This window comes from Pinus tabuliformis, chromosome 5_2, assembly GCF_031772625.1.
Source record: "Pinus tabuliformis cultivar Carrire ecotype Pingquan chromosome 5_2, CPIR1, whole genome shotgun sequence".
NCBI classification, from domain to species: Eukaryota; Viridiplantae; Streptophyta; class Pinopsida; order Pinales; family Pinaceae; genus Pinus; species Pinus tabuliformis.
In genome coordinates this window covers 489,018,585-489,044,881 of record NC_142306.1, presented here as the reverse complement: position 1 = coordinate 489,044,881, position 26,297 = coordinate 489,018,585, and the positions used below count along the sequence as shown (strand labels likewise).

General features: G+C 39.4%; 1 pseudogene; it reads right to left on the bottom strand.

Annotated features, from left to right (window-relative positions):
• Positions 1 to 2,962: 2,962 nt before the first annotated feature.
• The window catches only part of LOC149159833 (kinesin-like protein KIN-14T), a 47,369-nt pseudogene continuing 24,034 nt past the window's right edge, over positions 2,963 to 26,297 (bottom strand).

Here is a 26,297-nt window from a genome sequence, read left to right as displayed (position 1 = left end):
ACCCCAAAACATGGGATTTTAGCCCCAAAACTAACTCTTGGGAGAACCCGTTCCCAACAGCCCCCCAACACAAACATAGTGACTCGCCCTCGAGACACACGGTGGGCATAGAGATCTTGGCATGAAGACTCCCCAGCTCGACCTGTACGACTACTACCTCAGCTGTGCATTGTGCAGTCGCTTGTTTTATCTCCTCGACCAACTGCTCTGTCATTGGCCCTGCACTATCAGCCTGAAGCTTCTGCTGAGTCTCCTACAGACTATCTAGCTTGCCTTCAATGGAGGCCATGATCAAGTAGGCCTTGTCCAACCAAGGCTTCAAGCATGCCTTCAGCATTGCTTCTTTGTGCTAAGATGCATATACCTGTTCCTTCAATGCCTTGGCCTCCTATAGTGTCACGAGTCTCTATGTGATGGTGACAGTACGCGATGTCCCTTTTACCTCGTCATAGCACTGATGCAGCTCTCACACCTCTGTTTCCAGCCTCTACATAGTAGGGTCTTCTTGTAGGATGATTAATACTTTGAATGACTACTCGAAAAGTGTTGTGCAGTCTGCCACTGCACATTATATTGCCATTATTTCCTCTGTTACAGTAGTTGCGTGCTACTCCTTGACTTTCAATGGAGTCGAAGGCTAGGCCTTCAACTACAACTATGCAATTTGGAGGTTTAGCTCCAGCTAAACCTTTGCCAACTATGTGCGGGCATCATGCACCCCCGTAGCGAGTTTGTAAACATGCACATCTACTGACTCATCCTTAGGAATGTCTAACTCAGAGACCATTTGACATGCTTCCTCCATGACCTAGACTATACGCTTGTTCTTATCAGTCACATCATTTGCAGTGGTGATGGAAGAATATATTTGTACATCCGACTGAGCATTGTTAATCTTCTGCTCATTGATCACTTGCAAAGAGTGTTGTTCATGGGCCCCCAGTTTTGTAATCACCCCATCCTGCAGCAGGTGGAGCGCATCACTAGGAAGCACTTTCAAGTTAAGCCTACTCCCTTGAGGGCACTGACAGCAGGCCTGTCAACTTCGGTCTCTATTGTCAGTGCTCCATCTGGTAGCACTATGGCTAGGGAGTCCCTCGCGTGCAGCATCCTGGCGGCTTCTGAAGTACCAATGGCCAAACTAGTGGATGTTGCGCCAGTCTGTGATGCCCAGATTTGTAGCTCTCACAGATCTGCCTAAATGGCCCCTAAACGCCTGTTGCTGCTACTGCTCAAACTACTGCATCCATTCCAGAGTGGCATCCTGCATTTTATCTCCAATGTCATTCAAATCCCCCTCTGTTAGGGTGATCAGATCCACAGACGTCTTGTTGGCCTTGGACTTTTTCCATGGCCCTACCTTTTCTTGTCCCCTTAGATGCTTGATACAGAATGGAGGCATATGCGAGTCCACTCCTCCCTGCTTTATCTGATCGTCCTCTTCTTCGTCTGCCTCTGGGGAGGGCAACTTCTCTTTGTTAGAGTCGTGCTCCTCTCCTCCTGCCTGTCTACCTGTCTCTTGCATAGCAGCATGGTCAGCCTCCTTTCTCCTTGTCTCAACCAACTGCTCCATCTTGAGCTTGGCCTCCTCCTTTTTGCATTGCACGGCTGTCTTGCTAGATCCCGCAGTCAAGTCCGAGGTAGTGTGCCATTCTACCGGCCAGCTATCAATGACTGCTTGAATCACATCATCCCTCACTAAGTAGGGCAAGTCATCCCATTTTTGCTCAGGGTCCTTCTGCACCCTAATTGATACATGGTGGAAGTCAGCCTTGAATTCCACGTACTCCTGCAGTTTATCAAAGATAGTAGGCAACAACCATGGCTTGCAGTTGATGGCCATGTGCATGTTCATCTCCATCAAGATCCAAAATATATTGTTGTCCTTGATCCACTGAGGATCCTTAGTTGCCCATAGTGAAGCATACTTCATGGCCTTAGGTAGGTCCAGTGCGACTGAGGGAAATTCGAGTAGCTCCCAAGCTACCAGCACGATGGACAACAAGAGCCACACATAGTGGAAGGTCTTTCTAAGATCCTGCGCCTTGTGGCAGTTCACGAGGAACTCACCGTAGAGGTAGTGCACCCAATTAAACTGAAACCCCTCCGCGCATTGGGCCGCTAGAGCCACAAAAGGTGCCAGTACTTCATTGGAGCAACACTTCCGCATGAACTTCCCTACCAAAATCTATGTGGCCACTTTGACCGTAGGGTCAAAAATACTTGTAATAGCATAGCCATGCGGCTTCTTTACTAATCCAAACTTCTTTTTCATGGCCTCCACGAGGGTCTGCTCCTTCGCCTTTCCACCAAACATCATGGCCGGATTCTCCCTTATATATGGTAGCCGTGTGATCCTATGGATCAACATATCAGTGATGGGTATCATCTCCTCCAACCACAGACACCCATCATGTACCAAGCACAATAGTTGCTTGATTACCAGCAAGGTAATGGGTGTGCGATTGTAATGCGACACCCATAGCAGGTTGAGCAGGCCTATCTTATCCACACCTTTGAGCTATTTCTGCAGTTCCAATGCAGTCATCCCGGTGGTCTTATGGAAAATCCGGTGCATTAGTTGGTTTGTCGCCAAGTGAGGGAATCGCTTGGTGTCAACTAAGTCATAATCCTCCAATTTCAACAGTGGAGTCTGCCCCAAGCACGGTCCTTCAAAAACAATCTGGTCCGGCAACAGAGGTGCATACAAGGTGACCTTGTTCTCTTTAATGTCCTTATGCACCTTGGTCTTTCCCCAGTGTGGAGGGACATACTCAAGCAATTTAGTAATGGGGTCAGACCCCTTAACTTCAACGTCCTCCATTTCCACCCCAAGATCCTCATCGTCCATTGTGATATCCTCAATTTCTTCCTCCTCTGGTTCTAGGTTAATTGTTTTGCCCTTTTGTTGTGTGGTGGTCTTATCCTTCAGCAGGTTTCTCTCAGGGGACTCGTGCACCAGCTATGGTGTCACTACCTGCTTGCCTTTCTTTCTTTTCACACTCTCCTGGGTCAGGGTAGGCCTTGGTCTAGGTGACTGTAGTGACTTGGGGACTTCAACTGGTATCTCTGCAACCTCTGGAGAAACTCCCTCTGCTTCCATAGCAACCTTTGGTGCATCCCCTTCATCTGTCATTACTTCCCTAATATCTATGGTTTCTATCAGTGTCGATATGATGTTATTCAATAGTTCTCATGTCTCCTTTGGTAATTGCTCAAACGTCAAACTCGCTATCAGAGCTTCAAACAATTCATGGTTCATATGCGCTTGAGAGCACAATAACTCAATGCTCAAAATGCCAAGTGTTCTTCGTTGGGTAGCCACATGTAATTTATAGGCCATTTTGAATTCAAATTGAATCGTTCCCCCCAAAATTGGTTCATTAATGCTAGATTGGTGGCAGATTTTAAAGATCTCGCCCATAAATTTTGTCTTAAATGCCAACCCCCCCGCTCCATTTAGTCATTTTTTCGTTGTCAAATCATGAACAGTGACTTTAATGGTCACTTTTCGGCTGAACTGCATGATTTTTTCCTGGGTAGCCTAGCCTTCTATGCACTTGTGTGGTCTATGTGACATCTCCTCATTCCGCACAGTTTCCTCATCGCACAGTTCCCCAGCCCAGGCAGTGTATTTTATAGTCCCACGCCTCCTTTTAGCTGCCTGGAGTGCTAAGACTGTGATATATTCATATAGTCACCTAGCCCAATCACGAGTGTATAGCTTCAATCATCTACCATTCACCTTTCCTGGGAAGGGATCCCCATTTAACTTAACCAACAGAACTGTTACACCATCAGTAATCTCTTTGATGACATAGGGCCCCAGCCAATGCATCCTAAATTTCCTTAGGAATTTATCAAACTTTCTTTCATATAACAAAACCAGATCACTTACCTTTAAGTTGCGTAGTTTAATGTGCCGATCATGCCATGCCTTTTCGTGCTCCTTTTGAACATGTTAATGAAATCTAGCTAGAAACCGGTCCTCCTCAACCTCTTCTAGCTGCACAAGCCTCTCTTCCAAGGCTCCATGGTCTGCCATTCCTGTGAGTGCCACTATGCACAGACTAGGTACAATGTATTCCATTGGCATCACAACTTCTATGCCATACATGAGTCTGAAAGGTGTTTTCCCAGTCAAATTCTTGCAAGTTGTTCTGTAGGCCCATAGCACCGCTGGTACGCGCACATCCTAGTCACTTCTCTGAGCATTGTAGACCTTTGTTAGTTTGTTCTCTAGTATCTTATTGAATGCTTCCACCATCCCATTGGCCTGCAGGTGATAAGGCGTGCTCTTCTGATGATACATCTGAAATTCTTCTGTCAACGCATGGCTAATTAGTTACTAAAAAAATGACAAAAATTTGCATATAAACGACTATTTTTTGGTCAGTGACCAATAGTAGCTAATTTACAGTATCTTATAACGCGACCAACTTTTAGTCATTTTTAGCTTAGTCATTAATTGGTTGTCTCAATTTTGTTGTCTAGTAGTATATTTGGTCATTTATTTGGTCATTAATGTGGTCATTAATTTAGTTATTGATTTGGTCATTAATTGCCACAATTAATGACCAAATATACAACAAAATATATTACTAAATGATCACCCGATAAAACCAATTAATGACCAAAAAAATATGACCAAGATGTTGGTCATGTTATAAGATACTGTAAATTAGCTACTAATAGTCATATATATGCAAATTTTAGTCATCGTTCAAAACCAATTAATGACCAAAGAAATATGACTAAATTTTGGTTATGTTATAAGATACTATAAATTAGCTACTAATAATCATATATATGCAAAATTTAGTCGTCATTTGTAATCACTAATTTATCATTTGCAGTAGTCATTTACTTTTTTTGGTAGTTTCATACTCATTATATAAATGACTACTTTATTCATTTCATTTACTTACATTAACAATCATTATAAGCAACTAATTTAGTCATATATTCATTTTATTTGTGTTCATCATTAATAAACATAAATTACTAATTTAGTAGTTTTAGATTGATTTTATGTGTTTATTATTAATCAACATAAATTAATTAGTATGATTTTGCAACTAAATTAAAAAAAATGTCATACAATGTACATGTTCATCTAATATGAAAACGCAAAGTTACATATGTTAATTACAATACTAAGTAATATCAAGTGCAACTATAAATAATTTCAACCACATAAATTATATTATATAAAATTTCAAGTATTACAATATGAGTTTCCAACTTAATATTGGTTGGAGTACAATTTACACATGAATATTGTTTCGTAACTTCAAAACATTATCATTATGTTGCAAAGTCATTGTAGGTGAATTCACCAACTCTGAAGATTTGACCATCAATCTCTATGTGTGTGTCTTATGCGAGATATTGTCTTTACAGGTACCACTAGACCAACTCTCTTCTCTCTCTCTTTAATTTGCATTTTGTCGCTCTAGTGCTATTGTTCTCCTCTTTCTTCAATCCCTGCTTCTTACCATCAATATTGAGTTCTTTTTCTGAAAGAAAAAAAGAAGATACAATGCAGAGTATAAGACATGAAAGTTGATGAACACTAGAATATAAACTAAAATAGACTATCAAGGATTTATACGATATATACCTCAACATCAGTTATATTGTTAATTTCATTTTTCTCCATAAAAGAAAGAAACTCGGACAATTTTTCTTCAGTTGGGCAATAGTGGCTGCTATGTGGCCAAACAACCTGTATAAACAAAGAAAATAAAATGTCACCATAGAATAAATTTTGTACTTACTATGTTCTGAGTGTACAACATTTGTTGATGAAATGTTATCTTCAACTAAAGTAATAAATGAAAATAGACGCACACATTTCTATCCCAATATTTTGAATTCCCATGCTTATGGTACACTGCAATTTTGATTTTATCCAACATAATCAAACATAACAAAGCTAGAAATTTATACTAAGAATTTTTCATGCTCCACTTTTGTAGTTGTATTGTTTCCTTTAGTTATCTTTAAGTAGTAACACTCCAACCATAAAATTGGTCAATAGAAATCTAATGGGTGGAGCAAAGTATTGCTAACACAAGATTACAACAAGAAACTAAAAAAAAATAAGACAAGACTTTGAAAATTGTGATACTAACCAGGAATATAGCTTCAATATAGTAACTTTCAATTGTCAGCATACTGTTCTAGGTTAAAATGAATCCAATTCCCAAAAGCCAACAAATTATGTATGCCCCTTGTTTTCCCTATAAATAATTGAGCAAGATTACCACATGCAATTTCCATTTAGAATCTCTGAAATGATTCAATAGATATTCAAAGAAAACTTAATGTTACTCATTCATTTTTCTCTGATGTAGACAAAATTGAATATTCTAACCTATTTTTGAGTTGGAGAGTTATGTAATTCATCATGTCCAAAATCATTGCTTATTGTCATCACTATTTTTTTTAATGATCAAACAACATGCCTATATTTGATCAGAAAATTTTATAATTTAAAGCTAAATTTCCTTCCAGTTTATGACATTCAAACAAATCGAAATCTATTTCTTTTAACAAGTCACTATTGTAATATACTACTAAACAGAAAGCTATGCAATGAAGTTATTAGTGGTGGAATACTAATAAATCACAAATAAAGGCAAGAAATAACACCAATATGTCTTAGGCATGCCAATTCTTTATCCTCTTGGTTGGAAATATTACTTCATGAAAACAACATATTTGACAAAGAGAACTTTTCTAAAACTAACCAACGCCAGTGTGTCCAACAACATTGACATTTCTATTGGCATGCCCTCAAAATGTGTGGAAGTATCAAACAAGTGTAGTGCACTTCCCTATACACACTCCTCTTTCTTCATGTGTCTTCGTAGGAAGCCCTCAAGTTTGATACTCTTGCAAGTATTGCTACAAAGTTCTATCTCTAAAGGCACTCAAATTTCAAATAGATGAATGTATTGTATCTTGGTTCTAAATGATAGGCATGGTGATGGAAGCATAAGCTAATCCTAAACTCAATTATATGTCTCTATGAAATAGCATTACGGAAATTATTTCTATAAAGCTTTAGGTCCAACTCAACAAGGACAAAGAAACAAGGTTTGACTTAAAATCAGGCAAGACTTAAGAGTTAATTCAAGAAATTTGGTCGAAATAAAATAACTTGGACAAAAATTTTGTTTTTTAACTATCAAGTTTTACCCAATTCTTGCCCAAGCCCAAGTCAAATCCTGAGAGAGTTCTACTCAAGTCTGAGTTAGACCCTGAATTATGTCCAAGTTAAGATTCGACTCCATCTGATTTGCTCAGATTTAGATCCTAGATGATTCATACTAGCCAAGTTAACTCAGCTGAGTCTGGTAACTATGGCTACAAGTATCTTTACCAGTTAAGGTAACAATGGCCCAAATGTGATATGAAAAATAAATACAATGTGATGAATCATTTCTTATGATTTAGGAATGATACATTTCAGATGATGGAAATGATATGTTGTCATGTATGGATAGGGTTGACAAGGATATGGTGAAATGTTCAAAGGCTCCAGGCTATCACAAATAATGGTACTGTAATTCAAGACCATAACATAACCATATCACAAGTAAATAAGAACATAACAATATCACAAGTAATTATCAACATAAGAAAATATTTCTACCTTTCTGATTTTCTAACAGAAAGAACAAGTTTTTATATCATGTCAAGCCCACTAGAATTGTCTTCATAAAAAGATCATTATGGTTGTGGTGAACATTTGTTCTATGGATCCCAAAATGATTGGGCACAAGATGGATCATAAACATCCCATCCCACCAATGGTATTTCTAGCCACAAGGCACTGTTAGTTGTTTGGTGGCAACCATTAGCTATTTGAAAAATATTGGGCCTCTACAAAGAGCTTCATTATCAAGAATTAGATTCGTATTAGACAACAAAATGATAATTCCACCAATAAAGGGAATTTAAACAAATACACATAGTAGAAATTAAAAAAAAAAAATCCAAAATTATATTAGCGTAGTTGTGCAATTTAATTGGTTTGGAGTCTAATAAAGTTATTTTCCCAAGGACAATCATAGTTGAGTGAACATACACTGACTAGCAAACCTTGAAGTAACTAAGAACAGAGACACCCTTCACAAGCCCATGGTGTTGCACAAGAATGGCAAATGCAATATGCTAAAATATTTTTTGAAGGTGTGCATTGTAATAGTAAGATATTGAATGACATCAAATAAGATTTGATGTGTCGTGTAATAGTAATATATTGAATGAAATCCAACAAGATTCTACAATGTTATTGTTGATGTCATTGATCTACAAAAGTTATCCATGTAGCCATAATGCATTTCTCAAGCATTTGGCTAGTATGGAAGGCATACATACTTGTGTTTAAGCAAACAAAGTTAACGTTCATTTGTAATTTCATGCTTATCAGGCACCCACATTCTCACCATGGCTTTGGAGATCCACCCATAAATATATCCTAATGGCAGTTAAAACTCAATAAAAAGTAACTATAGCGGTCAACAAGGTCTTGGTATGATGATAAAGAGGGTGTGTTTCATACCCTAACTGAGGTACAAAATCTCATATCCCTTTGCCTCATGGGCCATCTCGCCCATCCAAGAAAGTCATCATGCCTATGTATGCAAGTCTTGTTGGATGGGACTAGGTGCAAGCCCTTGGCATATCTAGTAAGAAGACTCCCCATCTGTGGCTGCTTAACTAAGAGATTCTTTCAAAGGTGTTAAACCAACTATATTTCATCATAATATTCCCATACTAGAAAAGGACATGCTTGTAACAAAGTTCAATTACCCAAATAAATAGAAATAGTTTAGTCTTTATAGTTGTACAAAAAGATCCCAATTAGCTGGAAAAATCCAGATAATCCATATGTGTTGTGATACAAAATCAACCCAACTATCTAAAGCCCATGCAGTCTCGATCCACTATGATTTTCCCTGTTTAAAACAAAAGTAAGAAGGGAACACTAAAATCTCACCATGGAGATTGTTGAAAGGACTGTGAAGAATGACCTTGGGAATAAAGAGAAGGAAGTTGAACTTTTGATTGACTAGGCTTCATGAACTTAGTCTAATGTTGATGGTTTAGTGTTTGAAACTATTGATGTTGAAGGATTGGTGCAGATGGAGGTAGAGGTGGCAGATTTTGCATAGAAGGCCATACATATTGTGTCATAGGAGACAGAGAAGAAAGTCCTTGTGAATTCATTCTTTGGCACTCATATTGGAGGTCATACCCTTTGAAGTGGTTGGGAGAGCTTGCTCTCACTTGATTAGTGTGGATAATAGAAATCCGTTGATGTCCAATTGTGTGTTCCTTCTATTCTTGTTATTATTATGCACTATCGATCTTAACAAGTAGTATCAAAGCAACAATTTGAGTCATGTGAAATCATTTTGTTTTGTTTTTTGCAGATTATCTTGCGGTAGAATTTATCCTTGCTTGGAAGCCATATTGTAGTCACACCAAATGCCATTAGAAGTGTAGTTGTGTCACCATTTCCGAAATGGGTTATAATTGCAATTCTAAGCCATACTGAGGAAGTTACGACCATTTTAAGTTGTAGCCTCAAAACCGTAACCAAAAAAATGAGATCAGTTGATTATCATATTATGGCATGACTTTAGTCTTTCTTTTTGTTTAGGAGCCTGATTGCAATCACACCAGTGTTATCCAAAGAAACGTTTTGATGTCATTTTCAGATTGGGGTCATAATAGCAATTTTAAGTAATATTGAGGAAGATATACCCTTAAAAAGTCAACTTTCTAGCTCTACAAGTTTTGGCTGTGAAAACTGGAAACTTTTCTCATGGCTTGATTTTCTCTCTACTTGTGAACCAAATTGAGGTCATTCCAATGCCACTTGAAGCAAAGCATTAATGTCATTTCTAATTTGGGTTCATTGTAGTTATTCTAAGCAATATTAAAAGAGTTGCAACCACTTTATGTTGTTCCATTCAACCACAAAATCCTAGTGGAAAAAGGAGATCCATTGAATATCAATATATTATTCCCCCTCATTGATGAATATTTGGATTTATGGGAAACCTACATGGAAGGAGTCCCTGAACAAAGATTCTACAACCTATGAAGAGTGTAATCAAAAGTGCTTAATATAACTTGAAGAAATGTTGAAGGAGAACCATGATCACTCAAGCATTGAAGTCATTCAAAATGAAAAACTACTTGTCATTCACCCCATTACACAAAGTACATAAAGCATGTATTCTAAATTTTAGTGATTGTGAGACAACAAATTTGAACTTTTTAAGTTAAGTTCAATAAAGGAATGGCATGAGAAAAAACTACTTCCAATTCCACCTGTTATCATTTGAAGCTTTTGAAAAACAGAATTAGAGAACATCCTTGTTGACATGAGCTTGAAAACCACTTAACATGGTCAAAACCCACTTCACCAGCATTACGGTTACAATGGAAGAAATAAATGAAGGGTAAGTGCACTTTGAAAAATAAAGTTGTGTTTTACTTAGTGACTAAGTAATAGGACACCTCCAAACTAGCCTCATATCTTGTATCCTAGTGTTGAACACCAATACGTGAGGATACATGTCTGACACGTTTGGCACATGTCCTCTTCATAGGACACCAACCAAACACATGTCTAACACATGCCCTAAACAAAAAGGAACAGAATGAAAAATATAATATAGACAGTCATGGGAAAGAAGGAAATCACTTCATATCCTTCAGTGACAGGGAAAATTTTAAGAACCCCCCAAAATTTACATGTATAATAAATGGGCGAATATCCATGGTATATAGGAAAAATGGAAGGCAATTTTATCAATAATATGATATGTATATATAATTTTTTGGCGAATATCTCACCAGGCATGGCGAATATTTTACTCAATTATAAAATCTTGTGTTTATTGAATACACAAATGAAATCATTGCAGTTCTTTAAATATCTTTTGAAATCAAAATTACCGAAATTACATATCGATAACCTAGTGGGTGTAGGATAAAATTCACCCGTGCCATTCACAGAAAGCATGAGAAAAAACCTAATACTATATATAAAACGAAGAAAAATTCAAACTCATCACTTCTAAGGACCTCGTAACCACCCTGCCAATACACAAGTATGTTCCTGTTTGCGATTAGAAAAATTACCCAAATTACAATCTGTTTACTCCAACATATGTTGGAAAGTTATAGAAGGATGACTAGTGCAATCAATCCATTCCTTTTAGCCCTGGATTTGTTTCAGTTTAAAACAGAAGTATACAAATATACTTGTCCAATGTCTATGCTTTAACCATTCACCTTAAGATGATTTTACAATATAATTTCCTAAGTCTACTTAATATCTTCATTATCGTAAAAACCAACCTATATCCATCTTAACTCCACATCTACCACTCTTAGGGGGATGAAATCTATTTATCCCTGCACTTGGTAGACCCAGAATTAAGATGGATCTAAGATGATAGAATTTCCCCTTTAAATAGTCTATGCTCACATGAATACCATGGTATTACCATGGGTCAATACCATGGGTTATCATAAACTTGGAGCTTAAAAATTACTATTAGTAATTTATAAAAATTAATAAAATTAATAGTTGATTTTTATTTTATTTTTTATTTTAACCAAGCTAAAATGTTTAACATACATTAAATTACAACATCCATTTTTACTCTTAATCGGATCAAATATTTTTTCACTCTATGCTAGTTTGCATATCACGATATTTGATACCTCTCGGGGGTTAGTAGATCCAGAGTAAATATGGATTTTTATGATCCATAGGTTTCACCTAAAAATAACGCATTTATTTGTTACCTCTCGGGGGTTAGTAGATCCAGAGTAAATATGGATTTTTATGATCCATAGGTTTCACCTAAAAATAACGCATTTTTTGAGTGTTCGTAAATATAAGGTGAATTATGGAGTAAATATAAAAAAATGTTTTATTTGTGTGACTTATGGAGTAAATATAAAAAATGTTTGATTTATTTACCATACCTCTCATTTATTTATATTTTTATTAATTTACCATAGCTCTTTTATAAATATGGTATTTGGGCCTTTGGCCCATAGGATTCAATTAAATAAAACCTATTCTTGAAAATGGGCGAATGGAAGGTTGTAACTCCTAATTTCAAGGGCTAAATTTACCTTTTTTACCCTCTCCCTTAAAATAAGGTGGGCTATTTGAGGTGATTTGTAAAAATGTACTATGATACAAAATATTCGCCCACTAAAAATTTAAAACCCCTTAATTTTGCCAAAGGGTGAACATTGGCCCCTAAAAAATTATCTATGTTCAGTGAGATTCCTGATATTCCCAAGAAAGAAACTCAAAGAGGTAGGAAGGTCAATAGAAACACACTGAACTATTATCAGCCTCAAGACTATCTTGGAGTCTCCCAAGTACCCTAGAATGAGAAACCACTTGCCCAATTGATTAGCTAAAGACAGAGAAGTAGGGTAGGTGCAATCTGACATCTCATAATGCAAATAAAAGCTTGGAAAATTGAAGGAATGATCTGAAATCACCCGTAAATGACCTCAGGGAATTAATGAAGGTATTACAAACTCATGTGTTGGGGGTGTGCCTATGTTATTTTATGCAACAGATTGATAAGATTGCGAAATACATAGACACTGAACAGTAAGAGAACACAGTGAGCAAACACATAAAACACAACAATTTTAATAAGGAGTTCACACAATCCTCCTGGGCTACGTCTCTTGGTCCAACCTTCAGTGGTGGCCTTTCTATTGTGTCTTAAAAGCAGATTTTTTACAATGATGAGCTCAATTTGAGTCTCACCTAATAGATGATTGTCATTAGGATTGTACTTGGATCCCCCAAGTCTCTAGAGTACACAGACTCTCCTTACTAAATCTCGACCTCAACTGGTCTCAGTGGTATGAGTCTGCTTTGGTACTCAATACCTGACAGGTATACACAGAAGAGTTGCTTGAACATCTCAAGCCTTCTCTGGAGTTCACAGACTCTCAGACTCTCTCTGTTTCTGTCTGCCTGATGCTGCCTCTGCTCTACAGGTCAACTTAGCTTCTCTATTCTCTGCAAATTTTTCTTCTCTCACTTTCTGCCTTCTCTTTTTCTGCTCGCTTATTTCCCCCTTTACTCTCTATCTATTTGTGGCTTAAAGCCAATATGTTCCCTGACTGCTTGTTTCCTCTTCCTGGCTCTTTGGATCTCCTGCCTCTGTCTGCTTGAATTCCCCTGCTCTATGTCATGATCAGGGTGTAACGCTTCACAGAGAGGTGGCCACCTGTTTCCTCACAAACCAAGTGTCAGTTCTCTCTGAACGGTCATTATTTCCATTGCTCCAAGATTGCCCGCAAAACTGATTGCTCTACTGACTCATCGGTCATGTCAGACCTCAAATCTCATATGACTCAACCTATTTCCCCATTGAATTCGGTCATCCATCGGATCATTCCTCCGCCATTGATCTGGAGCCTCCAGATCCTACAGTCTCCATCCATATCGAGTGGGTAAGTAGCATGACTTTTACTCGCTCGATGTGAGTGGTTTTCTCTCTCATCCACTGGACGCATGTCACCCAGTGTATGGCATCATGCAGGACTCGGTCAAACCTGCTTACTGCTTGAGGCCCTTCTGATATCCTTCCTTTTTTAGCATAGGACCCGCCTTCTGACGGAATCGGTGATTTCCATACAGTTTTATGCTTTCCTCATGACCAAGTGCTTGGGGCTTTCCTTCACTGAGGGGGACCCCCTGCGATACGTGATTAGTTCTTTAGCGTTAATCGTGTATTAGAAACTGCCTCTGTTTTTGGATTTGACCTCCCGTTTGTCAATTTGTTCCAGCGCACGGTCACCATGGGCCAACGGTTTGCACGCTTTGACCGAGGGTCCTCGTTTTTCATGATAACCACAAATTGCCATTTTTTAGAGGTTATTTCTGATAAGCTCGACATCCATAAGACTTTGAAGTTTGACATAATTTGAAACAGTCATGAAAACTTAGAGAATGTTTAAGGATCCAATTTGGATCATGGCCTTCCCATTGAAAAAGATTTTGGACCACCAAAAGTTGGTTTTCAAGCATCGAATAAGTGAGGGTAAAGTTGTCTCACTTGTCCAATCTCTATCCATTTTACACTGCTTGGCTTTGAACCCTTGATTCCAATCTTGAGGTACTCAACATCTCCCTTGCGTGTCGTCCTCACCTTACTGTCTATAATTGTGTCTTCCTACAATTCATTGAGATATTCAAGTAACAGATCATCAATAGAAGGCAATTGACTCTGCTCTTTGGGATCTTCAATTAATGAAGGTTCAAATAGTCTCAAGCTATCTGCATTAACGATTGAGTAGATGTGCATGTAAGCTAGTAAATCAAGGAAAAATCATTCTCACCAATTTTCTCAAGTATCTTGAAAGGTCCATACCTTATTGGCTTTAGCTTTTTACCGTCACCTTACATTATGTCTTTGCTGATGTACAACCAGACTTGATCACCAACTTGGAAACTGTGCTCCATCTAATGCTTCTCATGAATTGCCTTGTACTTGGCTTGGCTCTTTTCTAGCCGTTCCTGTATTTCCTGGTGAATATTTTGGATTTGTTCAATGAACTTGGTTTCCTTGTTCACATCACTGTGTCCATCAACTGTTATGTCTTTACCAAAGACAAAATCCAAGGGAGACCTTGGTGTGAAACCAAAACAGGTCTCAAAAGGAGATCTCTGTGTGGAAGAATGTTTTACTCGGTTATAAGCATGCTGCACATAACACAAATGTTCATCCCAAAGTTTGGGATGCTTGTTGCAATAGCCTCTGAGCAACTAGATCACTGTCCTGTTGACCACTTCTGTCTGGCCATCTGTACATGGATGAAAGGTTGTGCTTTTCTTCAGTTTGGTGTCCATCAGGTCCCACAGACTTGACCAAAACTTCCCAACAAACCGGGAATCTTGATCAGATACAATGGAAGTGGGTAATCCAAAATGAGCCCATACATGCTTAAAGAACAACTTTGAGGTTTGTTCAGCTGTAATCTATTTATTACAAGGTATCAATATACACATTTTTCTAAACCTATCCACAACAACATATAAATAGCCATGACTTTTCGTAGATTTAGGCAGTCCTCCAACAAAGTCCATGGAAACATTGTTAGGTCCCTATAATACTAGTGATTACCCCATTACTATTGTATTTGTATCCTTTATTAACATTGTTGTGCCCCTATTGTCCCCATATTTTTATTACTGTGCCCCATAGAATCCCTCTATTGTTATTTTTGTGGCTTTATATTATTATTGTTAGGTCGGCTGGGTTATATTGTGACTCCTTAGACTCCTATATATAGAAAGGAGGTTTTTTCATTTGAATCATCCAAGAGTTGTTCATTTGTGTAATGTAAAGGAGGTTGCCCCCTCGAAGAGGATGAATTCTAAGGCATTGATCTCCCTTTATATCTTTTTGTGAGCTAGTTTCATACCATTTGGTATTAGAGATTTGGATTCTAGGGTTTCGCTGCTCCAAATAGGCCATCGTGGAATTTTCGCTATAAATTTATTTCTGCAATGTTTCAGAAGCAAAAAAAAAATACCCATTTGAGACGAAATTGCACTGAACCTCGAGTCTGAATTTCAGAGCTTTTCACGCTATAGTTACGGAGATATGATCTGAGGAAGTTGGTCTTTTTGCAGACTCCTGAATTACATTCCAAACAGGTGACCTGGGGAAAATCGTCATAACTTTCTCTCTGAGCATCAGATTGAAATTTTGTAATAAGGTACAGAAATAGGATGAAGTGTAGTTTCTTGTATATATTTTTTTAGTGCTAAAGGTTGAAACAGTGACACGTGGCACTTCATACAAGTTCACTCTTCTGGAAAGGTCTATAATTAGGTCATCTTGGGAGATTGTGAATAAATCTTTCTTGGAGAATCCAATTTGGATCAGACTGGTGGCATTGGAAAGAGGATGTAGAGGGCTACCATAGATCACAATTTCAGAACTGGATGATCCAAAATTACAGAGATACGTCAGATTAAATATCAAGGTCCTACAAAGTGAAAAAAGGTGTGTAGTTTTTTTTTTAATTTTTGCATAAGCTTGGTTTGAAAAATTAGTTTGAAGGAATTCAAAGGGAATAGTAAAGCATTATTATCGGTAATTGATGCCCCGAGGAAATAAAATGCAAACACCTAGTAAGCAACCTAAAAGCTCTAGCATGACTCATGAATAAGAGGAAGAAATGCAACATGATATATCAAAATTACGAGACCAAGTGCAACAAGTGTCACTTGCACAAAAAGTAACAGAATCTAAGATGAAAGATGTAGAAGCTAAGATGGATGGTTTAAAGAAAGGTGTAGAAGCTAAGATGGATTTTTTAAAGAAAGGTGTAAAAGCTAAGATGTATGTCATGGAAGCTAAGATGAATTGCATGGATGCTAAAATGGATGGCATGGATGATAATATGGAAGAATTGAGGATAAATATGAATACGTTGCTACAAGAAATGGTCACTAATGGTGAAAGGGTAGTAAAGGAAACTCATGATGAGAACAAAAGAAATGTTAATCATGATTCCATAGACTCTAATGTTGGATTGAAAACCCACCATATTCCAAAAATCGAAATGAGGAAGTTTGATGGAAAGGACCCTGCAACATGGATGTTACAGATGGAGCAATTTTTCGATCTCAATAATGTGCAAAACACACAAAAGGTAAGTATTGCAACTTTATATTTGGAACCAAATCAGTTTGTATGGTATCAATGGCTTTGCTCTCATAAACAAATTATCACTTGGGCAATTTTTACAAAAGAATTGACAGCACATTATGAGGATACAAAAAGCAACACTTTTCTTAGCCAATTGATAAGTCTCAAACAAAAGGGTTCAATAATGGAGAACATTGAGGAGTTCCAAAATTTGAACATAAGGGTAAAAAATATTCCAGAGGAGCATAGGATTGATGTGTTCATAGGGACTTTAAAGGATAATATCCAACATGATGTTCGCCTTTGGGAACCTGATTCATTAGAGAAGGCATTCAGGTTAGCAAGAAAAATGGAAAGCAAAATTATGGCAACCAGGAAGCGTACCAGTCACAACTATAAAGATGGCAGTGTTGTTACCCCTAGCCTTCCACAACCTATAAGGTTGACACCACAACAATTGGAAGAAAAAAGAGCAAAAGGGATTTGTTATAGTTGTGATAGCAAATACACTAAAGGTCATAAGTTTGCTGAGAAAATATTGTTTTACATAGATTGTGAAGAGGAAGAAGAAAAGGAGCAAGAAAGGTCAAAGGAAGAGAATATACTCCAGGAACAAAGCTTAGATAAAGAAGAAATGAATTCGACCATATCTTGTAATGCATTGGCTAGAATTACAACTCCTCAAACCATCAAGATAGAAGGACAAATCAAGAAGAAAAAGGTAATAGTGTTGATTGATTCAGGAAGTACCCACAATCTTATTCATTGTAAGGTAGCAAAAGAATTGAATTGCTTCCTATATCCAACACCAGAGTGTCAAGTGATGGTTGCAAATGGAGGAACGATAAATTGCTCTGGAAAGTGCCATAATATCAAGCTATCCATGGGAGAATATGTATTGACTAGCCCAATGCTTTCCATTCCAATGGGAGGTGCTGATGTTGTACTAGGAGTCCAATGGCTACAATCCTTGGGTACAATAGCTTTTAATTTTCAAGAAATTTTCATGATTTTTTTTGCAGAAGGAAAGGAAGTTGAATGAATGGGTATTGTAGGGAAACCATGAAAGATAATCAGCTCTAACAGTATGACAAAGCTTCTAAAAAAGGAACAAAGAGGTGTAATTGCTCAATTATGTTCGATAGATGTTTCCACATCAGAATCATCTATTTCTCCAGATCTCCAAAAAATCTTGGACAATCATTCCAAGGTATTTGAGACTCCCAAAGGTCTCCCACCTATTCGTGATCATGATCATGCTATTCATCTGATTCCAGGAAGCATTCCTCCAAAAATCAGGGCATACAGATATCCTTATTCCCAAAAGAGTGAAATTGAACGTATGGTTGCAGAAATGCTAGAGGCTGGTATAATTCAACCTAGTCAAAGTTCTTTCTCTGCTCTAGTAGTATTGGTGCACAAGAAGGATGGATCATGGCGCATGTGTCCGGATTATAGGGAGCTCAACAAGCTCACCATTAAAGATAAGTTTCCCATTCCTATCATTGATGAATTACTGGATGAATTGCATGGATCGATTTACTTCACCAAGTTGGATCTTCGTTTAGGATATCATCAAATCAGAATGAAGACTGAAGACATTCTAAAAACAACATTTAGAAGTCATGAGGGTCATTATGAATTTTTGGTCATGCCTTTTGGCCTTACCAATACACCTTCTATATTTCAAGTTTTAATGAATTCCATTTCCAAACCCACCCTTAGAAAATTTGTGTTAGTATTTTTTGATGATATAATAATCTACAGCAAGTCTTGGAAGGATCATGTTGAACATGTTGACAGGGTACTACAACTATTCGAGGAGAAACAATTATATGCAAAAAGATCCAAATGTTTCTTTGGAGTACAAGAGGTGGAATATCTGGGTCATATTGTATCTCATGAAGGAGTTAAGGTAGACCCTAGAAAAATTAAAGCCATTAAGGAATGGAAAATCCCCACATCCATAAAGCATCTGCGAGGATTTCTTGGGTTGACAAGGTATTATCACAAGTTTGTTAAGAATTATGGGAGAATAGCAGCTCTTCTAACAACATTATTGAAGAAAGATGCATTTTCATGGACTCCAGAAGTAACAAAGGCCTTCGAACATCTTAAAGATGCAATGTGCCAAGCACCAGTCTTAGCTACACCGGACTTCACAAAAACCTTTATTTTGGAATGTGATGCTTTAGGAAATGGAATTTGTGCTATTTTAATGCAAGATGAAAGACCCATTACTTTTGAAAGTCATCCAATCAAGGGAAAGTTTTTACACAAAGCCATTTATGAGAAGGAAATGTTGGCAATACTACATGCACTTAAGAAATGGCGACCCTACCTAATGGGAAGACACTTCAAGGTAAAAATGGATCATGATAGCCTTAAATAATTTTTAGAACAAAGATTATCCTCTGAAGAGAAACAAAAGTGGGTCACAAAGATGTTGGGTTATGACTATGAAATCATCTACAAAAAAGGGAAGCAAAATGTGGTGGTAGATGCACTCTCAAGAGAGGATGAGGATGTGGAAGAATTGTTGTGCCATTTCTATTATCCAACCAGATTGGATAAACGAAGCAAGGGAGGAATGGAAGAATGATGAAGAAGTATGGGCACTTATTCGAAAGTTACAACAATATTCCAGTACATCTGATACATTTAGTTGGCAAAATGATTCGTTATGGTACAAAGATCGCTTATACCTCTGTAAGAATTCACAACTCCAACAAAAGATTCTTATGGAATTGCACACTTCTGTTATAGACATTTTTGTGCCTTACAGCATAGAGCATGAAATGTCAATAATCTAAGGGATCCAAAGTCCCTAAACAAGTTGTTCTTACCCTTAGAGGAACAAGGTCAGCAAACCACAGCACTGCAAGTCAGTTCTCCACTGAAAAACACTCAAAAACAGGTCAGTTTTGGATCATTGCAGCTGCTCCACTAGGCATCTGCGCTGCATAGCAGGTACAACAAAGGCTACCTGCGTTGCATAGCAAGTAGAACAAAGGCTACCTGCGTTGGGCGTACTTGGACATGTGGAGGAATCTTTTTCTCAAAGTGCCAGTGCCCAGGAAGCTTCTAAAAAGACACTTGATGATAAGATTCGCCTAATGATGAGTTAAGAGCTTCTAAAACTCCAAGTGGAAGACAGAAACTCCAAGTGAAGAACTGAAGAACAACTGGAGTTGAAGAGGACAACAAGTCACACATCAAGCTGACTTATCTTCACTCCAAAACTCTATATAAGGATCTCATCCCATGGGATCTGAAGAGGCCGGAATTTAGTGCAAAGAATTGCTGTTGGTTTACAGTTGTGAGCATTGGGTGATTGCTTGAGGGAGGTGAAGAAGAGATTTCTCTCCGTCGAGAAGGTGATGCTGGATTGGACCTCTCATGGTTGTATCACCGCCTGAACCTTACTTCCATATATTAATAAAGCTTTTGAGGTTCTTCTATTCGCATGTGCTTCAATGGTGTATTGTCTTACTTGCATCTTTGATTTATGCTAATCCTTGAATCGATTATGAATGCATGCTTCTTGTAGTTTCCTTTCTTCGTCTTGTTTGCAGGATCTCGTGTAGCTGGGCCCGTGAAAAGACTTGGAGCTAGGAGCAAGCGACAATCAAAGGAGATTGGATCGACCATTTGCGCAAGACATCGGTAAGTGGATCTCTTCCTTTTATCTCTTGCATGTCATAAAGAAGAAACTTTAGATAGCTTTGCTTTCAGCTGTTGCTAAGGAACTGTCACCCTTAGAGTGGGTTAGGGTCATTCCGAGTTGGATACTTTCCCCCACAACAGACTGGTGACTCCGCTGGGGAGCGTGTCTTGTTGGTAGCTTGTGTTTCTTGCTATTCATTTCTTAAACAAGAGTACCGAATCGAACTGCATGCGAGTCCTTCGAATGCAAAGTAGAGGGCAGCTACTCTAGCCCAGTGCTGGGCCTGTTTATGATTCGAAGAGCAGATCCACAAGGACTCTTTTTAGCTCTTTGTGATAGTGTTCATCCTCCTTTAATCATCCTCTAGTGTATACTTGACTGACAGCCTCTGATTTGGCCAAAAACCGCTCATTTTTTAGCAAACTGTGACCTGGAATCTGAGAGAGACGTGACTTGTCTCATCAGTGCAGCTGCCACAAAGGCTACCTACACTGCAACGCAGGTCCCGAAGGGGCTACCTGCGCTGCATCTCAGATTGACAGTGCAGCACCTGCGCTGATCCAGTTTTGCCTTGTGCAACTGGGATTCCCCACTGTCTGTTGCCCAGTTTTCAGTATTGTTTTTGCAGCCTGTTGTCAACCTGTATACCCAGCTGAAACCACTTCTCTTTGCCTTCATTCTGCCTCAGTTGTATGAAGAAACCGTGATTGTTCTTATTGTATTTCTTGCTGTCATTCACAGTTTCCCATAGCGAAAGTGAACTAGTCTTGCTATGACCTCTTGAATCTAGACCTGTGAGAAAGTGTCGTTGTGATTCTAAGAGTTAGTTTATTGCTGTTCATAGCTTCTTGAGCATTTGCTTTCGTTATATGGTTCGAATTTTAGTATTTCTTGTGTTGAAACGAGTGAATCTTAAGGTGTTCTTTTGATTGTTGGACAAACACTTGTTGCGTTCGCTTGAAATTGAATTCGAAATTATACAACAGCTTTCTTTTTGTAATACATCAACATTAAGGAAGAAGAAAAGAAATACTTGCATTGTGCATGTGCATTTTGACAGTTTGCATGTCGATTTAGGAAAAGTGCATCAGTGTGTGCTCTATGATCTATTTGAAAAGATGATGTTTTTCTTTTCCTTCAGTAGTTAAGGTTTTCATAAGTTGAAAGAATTGAAAAAGCTTGCTTATCATTCTTAGACTGCATTTAGGAGTTGTATCATACATCACGTGGTGATCCGTAAAGGCAAACTGCTAAGCAAGATCAACCTAAAAAGAACTGAATTTATCTAACAACGCTTTGAAACATAACGAAACACAGTAGAGGTCTAGGTAGAGACGTGAACCGGCGTCGTTAAACATAGTGACTGTTGATCTCTACGAAGGTGGGTGATTCCTCCTGAGGGACGATAGCACTAATACGGACTTGTGCCCCCGCGTACCGTCGCGTATATTGGGGGACCCCTATAGGAACAAAGCCTTTATCCATAGGAAGCCGTGTCGGCCGCCCTACTGATCGCGATGCAGTGAACACAGCATTCACGAAGATCGACCACTCGTACCGTAAAACGTATTCTGTGGTTTCGCGAAAGGTTTGGCACACCCTTGCCTAGAACTCCAGAGTAGTTTCTTTTGGCCTTTTTCAAACTCTATAACTGAAAAAGTCCATCCGAGCATTTGTCACTTCGGGCTCGTTAATACATCGAAGGAGACTAGAGTCATCTTTAGCTTTTTCTTGACTCTTAAAACATGAAAAAGCAAGTTGTGTCTTAAAAAGCGTCGTCATATAAAATTCATTCTAAACGGAACATAATCACCCCTAATTCCCACGTTGATCTTAAGGTTGAGAACATGGAACACACCAATCAAGGGATTCCACAGCATGGGACCCCTAGCCCTTTCTCCTCTTGGGGAGAAGTTGGTGCGCCCCACATGGCCACATTGTCGCTTCCAGGACTGACAATTGGCCTGCCAATTTGGCTATTCTCAACCGCTGTAGTTCAGACCACCACGGTTCCTGAATAGTCGATTCAACAGTTAGACCAGTCTAGAGCTACCCTCCAGCCTTCCACTTCTTGTGAGCCTTCCTCTGATCCTTCTTCTTCGAAAGGTCAAGCCGCCAAAAGCGGAGCTCCCATAGAAAAGAAGAAGGAAAAGAAGAAGAAAGAAAAGAAGCAAAAGGAGCCAAAGGCGCCTGGGGGCAAGCAAAAGGCATCTAACGAAAACCCACACACAGCACGGACCGGGCCCAAATCGCCATGTGTCATATGTAGAGGAGACCACCTCCACCGTGATTGTCCTAGTATTCCCCGGATACTAGGGGACTGGTCCCCTCGTTTGCACGATTCGGAAGCGTCAACCTCTGACAACCAGGTTGAATGCTTACCGTCGACCAACGAAAGTGAAGGTCGCAGATGACGAAGAGGGATGAGATTCCCCTGCGAACTGTGTGAAGGCGATCACACCCTTCGCCGTTGTCCCTTTTTAGACGAGGCAAAGAGAGTTTTGGAAGATCAACCGGTGGCACCGGTGCTACTTCCTCCTGGATATCGAAAACTCGCGCCAGGTCCTTCGTTGGTCGAAAATACAACTGTCTTGCTCAGAGGGCCAGCTAAAGTGTCAGTCACTGAAAGTGAACCTACTGAATCCGGACCGGACGAAAGTCCAAAGGTCGAAATGGCAGTTGACCCGGTTCTCCCTTCAGAAGTTTCATCTTCAAACACCACAGTCACTGAGGATTCATCTTCAGTTGACATCCTCGCCGAAGAGAATAAGGATGACACCGTCCATATTCTTTTCGTCAACTCCGATTCTGATGAGCATCTGGGCAAAGCGCCCACTCCTTTATCGCAGGAAGGAGCATCGTCAGGATCATATCCGGCCGTATATTCGGTCCCACCACCAAGCAACCTAGTTGTGTCCTTTGATTGGAACCAACTAGGCAGACCCCGGTTACTAGCCAGTATACCATTTAGAATTATAGTCCAAATATACAAAATGGTGATGGCTGGAACTATCATTGATGAAGGGGCATCTGTGAGTATCCTGTCCTCTATTTCTTGGAAAGCACTGGGTTGCCCGGCGCTTTCGCCCGAGACAAGGCGTCTCTCGGGTTTTGACAGGGGAACCAGTCGACCATTAGGGATTCTACCTAATGTACCTATTACCTTGAAGGGGAAGGCCGTCAAGATGAATTTGATGGTCGTCCAAGGACCCTTGGATTATAACCTACTCCTTGGACGAGACTACATATATTGCATGGAAGCAATAGTCTCCTCACTCTTTCGAATAATGTGTTTTCCACACGAAGGAAGAATGGTCAAGCTCGTAGACCAACTTTCATTTCCGGGATCACGCATCGCGAATAGTCACATACCTATCCTCAATGGTCTTTTCGATCAAGAAAGGTCTCTTCCCCCGGTTCTTCTTCCTGATGAATGCGAGTGATTCGGGAAAGGAACGCAGGAGCCCAGGGGGCATGCATCCTGGTCTGCTCTGGAGGCAGAAAAAACCTTGGGTGTAAAGTAGAATTTCCGCGGGAGAATATGACTAGTCCGTACCCCGTCCCCTCCTTCTTCTTCGTAAAACAGAAGAGCCGAGAAGAGCTCTCATGCGGAAGAAGGGGCTGTTAGGAATGGGGTTGTTCTGGAAAAAGATTCTTTTGTTAAAGTTATGTGGGAGGACGGGGGCCCGTTACTCACCTTTGTCTAAATAAGTAGGCTCTGCCAAAGAAGGGGATCCGTTTGCGGCGGCAAGTAGTAACCATCTTTGGATAAAAGGCAAGCCTCACCCATTAAAACAAATGTTTTAGAGGATAAGTAGGGGCAGCCTCCAAAGTAAGAGATTCTATTGCTGCAACAAATTGTAACCATCTTTGTGTATCCTAATGATAGACATCGCCGAAGAAAGAGTTTCCTTTGCGCCAGCAAATAAAACCAATCTTTGGGTAACCTGAAAGAGGTAAGCCTCCCTCAAACCCACCAATGTTTTGTCTACTGAGAAGTGTTCTTCTCTTGTCGCAAAGATCAGTTAAAAACTGGGCTGACGAGAAGAGAAGTACCGCGTAAGACCCGCTAAAAATAACGAGAAGACAAGTATCGTTAACATTAGGACTGACAAGACGACAAGTAGATGAGAACACCCAAAGAAAAACAGAAGTGGAGGAGAGGAGGGGAAACCTTGAAATTATACTTTATACCTGGGGGCATGCAAACCTCTTGGAATGCAAGCACGGGCGGCTATTTTGTTTTTAGTTTTTTAGGTCCTCCCTTTAAACCTGTAGGTCTAACCCGTTAAACTCGTAGGATTAGCCAATACCCAGCTTGCATAAAAAGAGGGTATGGGGCAAAGCGTAGGAAGATGAAGCTCTTTAAAAAATAGGAATCTTCCATGAGACCTTACTACTTTATGACTGGTAAAAACGAGCAGTTTTGGCAAAGTTCATGCTCGTTAAAAAATAAACGCAAAACCGAGCAGTTTTCGCAAGGGTTCATGCTCGTTAAAAAATAAACGCAAAACCGAGCAGTTTTCGCAAGGGTTCATGCTCGTTAAAAAATAAACACACATGTGAGCAGGCTTCCCCCCCAGTGTTCAAGCTCATTCAGAAAAAATGAACCGGTAAATAACCATTTGAGACCGTAAATTCATTAGCCATAAAAGCCTTGGTCGTGTTTGTGCACCGTCACCTCCACTTTTCCTTTGGCCGATCATTCACATCCACTTGATTGTTTACCTATTTTGAGGAACAGCTGCGAACAGTGATCCCATTTAGCCATCCTTGTAATACTGCCGTGATTGGAAAATTCCAACCTGTACCTGGAATCTGCTGCTATCCCTGTTTATCACTCGTTCCTCAGAATACGAGTCTTCTTTGAGCTCTTTTCACTGACTCGTAAAAAATGAAAAGTTTGCCGAGTTTTGGCCTTCCAGCTCGTTAAAAGGACCGGAAGAGCTATCCCTCCTCTAGATTTTAATCTTTTTGGACCTGAGGGATTATTGCACAAAAAGATCGAGCGCTTGTCTGGTTCGGCTCGATAAAGATATCGAACATTCATCCCTTCTGTATTGTTTTATACTTTTTCGGACTTAAGGGATTAGATGACGAAAAAGGACCCCTGGAGTCTACTTTATGTACCCTTTTCAGACTCTCTAAAAATGAAAAGGACCGAGTTGTCTTTGTCGCTGGGCTCGTTAAAAATGTTAGATAGCGACAAACTTGTCTTTAGACAAGAACGAGTTTCCCTATCGCTAGGCTCATTAAAACATAGTGATGGGCTTGCCCGAAGGGCAGGTTATAGATCAAGCATATGTTATCCTCCTCAAGCTTGACAAAAATAAAGAGGTACTGGTCAGAAATGACTGGGGAAAAATTAGGAAGAACCTCAAAGCTTAATGGTAGCAAGTTGCTCTTGAACATGACACTTTTGGCCTCCGTAAATATCGGGTTGGGTTATTATCATTCACCGGTCCCTTCACCATGGTCTCGCCATACCATCCATACATGGGGTAATGCTACCGATCCATCACATCAGTGTCGTTATATGTTCAAGAGATGTCATTCAGAAAGTGTCAACCGAGTCCCATCCACTACCATACATCATCTTTCATCCTTCCATGACCGCCACCCTGAATCATATTTCACAGATCGTTTTCACCATCATCACTAGCTCCGTTCCGTGTCACTGATGTGGGATTCATTAAGGCCCTCCTTTGACGGATCACTTCTTGTCGACATCAGCTCATTATCCAAGAAGTTGATCTAGGAACACCCCCTCAGTACTTTGAAGCTTGCATGTCTCAATGGCAAGTTTCTCACTTCCGGTGATAGGTATACATTAATGACCTTCGACCGGGAAACTTTGCGTGGTGTTCGATGTCAGATCCTATATTCAC